Consider the following 5,983-nt stretch of genomic DNA (forward strand, 5'->3'; position numbering starts at 1 on the left):
ACATAACTACATCAATATTAGATTCTTTTTAATTAGATACAGGAAATTTATAAATATTGACATATACTGGCTACAAAGCAAGTTCCAGCAAATTTCAAAGGAATTTAATTCTTCTATGTTCTTATATCACACTGCAATTACGCTAGAAATCAATAACAAAACAACATGGCAATTAATCCCCTCGTGTCAAAAAAACAAATCATAGTGACCTCATAAAAAATCTTAAGCAGAATGATAATGAAAACATTTCATTACACATCTGGTTGGGGAAAGCAGCTAAAGTGGTATTTAGAGGGAAACATTTCATCTTAAAAAGCATATACTGGTATTTGAAAAAAACAAAGGCTGCATATCAATGAAATTAGCATCCATCTCTTGATGTTAGAAAGAACACAATGCAAACTCAAAGTACAAGGAATTAAATAACTAAAAAAGTAGAAGTAAGTGAAACAGAAAATAATACAATAAATGGAATGAAATAGGCAAGACTCAACTATCTTATTGAAAATGTGAACTCAGGTTGTAATTAGAAAGAAAAGCAAGGAAATTATTATCGTAGAATGTCAGGACAGAGTTTACTTTTAGGGCAAGGGAGTAATTCTGAGTGGGAAGAGGCTTGCAGTGGACTTCTAAAGTGCTGGCCAAGTTCTTGTTTTCTTAACCTGGGTGGTGGTACACAGTTGTTTGCTTTACAATCCTTTTTTTTTTTTTAAGATTTATTTTATTTATTTATCCCTTGCCCCCTCACAGTTTGCGCTCGCTGTCTGCTCTCCGTGTCTATTCGTTGTGTGCTCTCTGTGTCTGCTCATCTTCTTTTTAGGAGGCACTGGGAACCAAACCCAGGATCTCTCATGTGGGAGAGAGTTGCCCAATCACTTGAGCCACCTCTGCTCCCTTCTTTGTTGTGTTTTTCATTGTGTTTCCTCACTGCGTCATCTTGTTGCATCGGCTCGCTGCATCAGCCCACCCCGCACCAGCCCATCAGTTCAGCTTGCTGTCTTGCTCATCTTCTTTAAGAGGCACCAGGAACCAAATGGGGACCTCCCATGTGAGAGGCAAATGTCCAGCTGCTTGAACCACATCTGCTTCCCTATAAGGCTTTTTAATAAACATCTTATTTTGAGATAATTATAGATTCACATGCTGTTGCAAGAAATAATAGAGAGAGATTCTGTGTGCTATTTCTTTAAAGTTTCCTTTAAAGAAAAAATTTGCATAACTATAGTACAAAATCACAATCGGGATATTGATATCAGTGAAGTCAAGATGCAGAACATTTCCATCACCACAAGGCTCAATGGTGTTGTTATGCCTTCTTTCCTCTGGCCCCCACTTCCTGCCCCTGGCAACCACTAATCTATTCTCCAATCCTATTATTTTGTCATTTTCTGTTTTTCCGAGAATGTTAAATAAATGCAGAGAGTATGCAATTTTTGTGAATTGGCTTTTTTCACTCAGTACCACTCTCTAGAATCCATCCAGGCTGCTGTGTGTCTCAATAGTTCTTTCCTATTTGTTGAGTAGTATTCTGTGCTAAGGATGCGTCACTTTGTTTAATCATTCACCCATGAAAAGACATCTGGGGGTTTTGCAGTTTGGGGTTATTATGAATAAATCTGTTATAAACATTTCTATCCAGGTTTTTTGTGAACATAAGTTTTCATTTCTCTGGGATAAATGCCCAGTAATGCAATTGCTAGGTCATATTTATTTTAGTTTTTTCTAAGAAACTGGCAAACTGTTTTTAAACAGTAATGTATGAGTGATCCAGTTTCTCTGCATCCTAGCAACGTTTTGTTACTATTTTTAATTTTAGCCTAATTCTGTTAGGTTTGTAGTGATTTACAGTATGGATTTAATTTGCATTTCCTTAATGACTAATGGTGCTGAAAATCTTTTCATGTGTATATTTACCATCTGTTTATCCTTTTGGGTGAAATGTCTCTTCTTGTCCTTTGCTCATTTTCAAGTTTGAGTGTTTGGTGTTTTTTTGGGGGGTATCTTTTTAAGATTTATTTCTCTCCCTTTCCTCCCTCCCCCCTGCCCCCCAGCCATTGTTTGCTCTCTGTGTCCATTCACTGTTTGTTCTTCTGTGTCTGCTTGCATTCTTGTCAGCCGCCCCGGGAATCTTTGTCTCTTTTTGTTGCGTCATCTTGCTGCATCAGCTCTGTGTGTGCAGCGCCACTCCTGGGCAGACTGCACTTTTTTCATGTGGGATGGCTTTCCTTGTGCATGGGGCTCCCCTACACAGGGGACACCCCTGCATGGCACAGCACTCCTTGCGTGCATCAGCACTGCACATGGGCCAGCTCACCATGGGACAGGAGGCCCTGGGTTTAACCCTGGACCTTCCATATGATAGGCAGATGCTCCATCAGTTGAGCCAAATCTGCTTCCCTATTTGGTGTTTTTTGGTTTGGGGTTTTTTGTGTGTGTGTGTGTGTTTTACTGTTGAGTTTTGAGAATTCTTTATATATTTTAGAAAAAAATCTTTTGTGGACACTTTGTTCACAAATCTATTCTCCCAGTCTGCAGCTTGTCATCTTATTAACAATGTGTTTCACAGAGCAAAAGATTTTTAATTTTTTATTAAAATCCAATTTATCAATCTTTCCTTTTATGAATCATACATTTGGCATCAAGTCCAAGAATTCTTTTTCTACCCCTGGGTCCAAAGGATTTTCTCTTATGTTTTTGTTAAATTTTATAGTTTTATATTTTGCATTTAAATCTGTGATCCATTTTGAGTTAGTTTTTTATAAGATATGAGACTTAGATAAAAGTTCATTTTTTTCTCTATGAGTATCCAATTGCTCCAGCACCATTTAATAAAAAGGCTACCTTTCCTCCATTGAATTGTTTTTACACCTTTGTAAAAAAAAATTTTTTTAATTGGTTGGGCATATTTGCAGGGGCTTTTTCTGATTCTTTGTTCTGTTCCATTGATCTATGTGTCTATCCCTCCACCAATACCAGACAGTCTTGATTACTCTGTCTATATGTAGTTGGCCAAATGGCAGCCCCAAAAAGGTATGTCCACATCCTAATTCCCAGAACCTGTGAATATAACCTTATATGGCAAAAGATGTGATCAAGTTAAGGATCTTGAAAAAAGGATTGCATCCTGCATTATGAGGTGAACCCTAAAAGCCATCACATGTTTCCTGATAAGAGAGAGACAGAGGCAGTTTTGAGACAGAAGAGGGGGAGACAATGCAGCCATGGACACTAAGATTGGAGTGATATGACCACAATCCAAGGAACACCTGGGACTACCAGAAGCCGGTTAAAGAAAATATTATGCATGATGGATCTATGCAATGGAATATTATAAAGCTATAAAAAGGAGTATGCTCTTTATATATTCTTATGGAACAGTATATAAGTATTATACAGTATAATTTGTATAGTATACTACCATTTAGGTAAAAAAGAAAGTAAAGTAAAAATATTTGCTGTGTTCATTGAATACCTCTGGAAGTATACATAAGTACCTAGTTATATCTGCAGAGATAAACTGAATGGCAAGGAATAGTAAGTAGACATTTCACTACATATTTTTTTCCTTTTTTCTTTTAAACCATGTAAATATGTTACCTATCCAAAAATGAGTTTTACATTATTTTAAATACATTAAATAACAGGACTTTATATGATTAAATACATTTTAGATACCAAAGAAACTGCTTTTTAAAAAAAAATCTAAAGCTTCTAATTAAAAAAATATATATGCATGTATGTATATATACCTGTCATACTACCAATTGAAAATAAAACAACACTTCAAAAATAGCTAGCAAAATAATTCCCTTGGGAAATGTTAAATTGAAACAGAAATAAGTTGAAATGGAAAAATGGGGGAAAAGCAAGTAAACAAATAAAGATAACTTTAATATAACTGAAATCCATATTACCAAAATAATCCAATTCAACCTAAATTAATCTCCTACTGATTGCCAGGTAAAGGGCTCTTTTCAGACTTCTCTTGGATGAAAGTTTCTATGGTATTTGACACTGTTAACATTCCCTTCTGACTGAAAGGGAAATGTTCTTGATTTACAAGACACTTGACTTACAAAACACTATTGTTTCTCCTAGATATCCTGTCATTCTGGTTGCTCTTTCTCTCTCTCTTTACAGGCTTTTCTTCCTCTTCTTCCTCTTTCTTTTCCTTCCCTTAAATAATCACTCAAGTGTCATCTTCAGATTTCTCCTTCGCTCACTCTAGGACCTTTTAGGCTCAGCCTAGAGGTGGTTTTAGTTACCACCCATGTAAATGACTTCACAATTTCTTGTCCAGAGCTCCAGAACTCAATAGTCAACCACCTGTCAGACTCCTTCCCTTGGAGGTTCTCACAGGCATAATACACTCAACATGACCCAAACAGAATCTGTTGCCCCATTACAGACCCCAGCCTCCAGGCTGTAAATTTGTGAATGACACCACATAACCAGTTGCCCAAACCAGGAAACTGGGAATCATGCTAGACTTGTCCTTCTCCCTCTAACTTGTCATGTCTTGCCTTCTCTGGGACAGTAAGTTTATAAATGGTCTCCCCCACTTCGATTGTTACCACAATGCTTCCATATGATCTTCACAAAACACAATTCTAGTCATTACACTTCCCTACTTAATATCCTTTCATGAATCCCTGTAGGCTCCAGGATAAAATGCAAAACAGAGAGAGGCCTTCAGGATACGGGCTCTGCCAATTCTTCTGGTACCATCTCCTGTCACTCTTCTACAGACCCCCGCACTCAAGGCACGTCAAACGACTTGTCAGAATCCAGGCCCTTCAGCAGACCTGCAACTCCTACCCTCTGGTTTATTGGACTTACCCTGGCCAGCTAACAGGGTGGCGAAGAAGTCAAGAAGCACACAAGAGAGCCAAGAGTGCCTACAACTGCAAACAGGAGAATTGCACCCATCATCCATATGGAATCTAAGTCCCCTCTCGATATAGAGGTGGAGCAGACATCACCATCCCAGGGTCCACAGAATGGAGGAATAGAGTATGGTTTAGAGTGGACTTACTGATATTCCACTATGGAACTATTGTGATTAGTAATGGAAGAAATTGTAACATTGATATGGAGAAAGTGGCCACAGTAGCTGCTGAGGGTAGAGAGAGGGAAGAAGAAATATGATGTGGGGGCATTTTCAGGATTTAGAGTTGTTCTGGGTGGTACTGCAGGGACAGATGCTGGACATTGTATGTCCTCCCATGGCCCACTGGGTGAACTAGGGGAGAGAGTATACTACAATGTAAACCATTATCCATGTGGTGCAGCAGTGCTCCAAAATGTATTCACCAAATGCAATGAATGTGCCATGATGTTGAAAGAGGTTTTTGATATGGGAGGAGTGGGGTGAAGGGGTGGGGGGTATATGGGAACCTCTTACATTTTTTTAATGTAACATTAAAAAAATAATAATAAAGAAAAAAAAAGATAGGTTAAAAAAAAAAAAAAAAAGAATCCAGGTCCTGACTGAACTGAGACCCTGAAGCAAAAAGAGAACAGAAAAAAATACCAAAATAACTTTCTTTTCTCCTCCCATCTCCCACTCTACTGTCTTTTGCCCTTTCTCCTGTTGGCCCAGCCCAACCAGAAGAAAGAAGCCAAAGAGCAAGAGCACCAGGGTGAAGCAATCTGTGGGGATCAGTCCCCCAGGTCACAGATTAGGTAAGGAAAGGGCAACGTATGAAAGTGGCTGGGGAGGGCAGCCAAATGGAGAACAACCAGCACACTGAACTTGAAGCCAATTCAAGTGGCTAGTGCAGCTACAGACCCACAAGTCTCGTCTTGCCAATGCCATTCTTATCCCTGTAGATCATGAAATCCTCTGACAAAGTTTATCATTGTATCAATTCCAGCACCCCAAGTCCGGATTTATATAATTTGAAGTGTGTTATACAAAATGCCATTTTCATTTTATGGATAGAATCATTACTTTACTCTCTATATTTTCAAAATTCTTCTA

Source organism: Dasypus novemcinctus, chromosome 3 (genome assembly GCF_030445035.2).
Source record: "Dasypus novemcinctus isolate mDasNov1 chromosome 3, mDasNov1.1.hap2, whole genome shotgun sequence".
Classification (NCBI taxonomy): domain Eukaryota; kingdom Metazoa; phylum Chordata; class Mammalia; order Cingulata; family Dasypodidae; genus Dasypus; species Dasypus novemcinctus.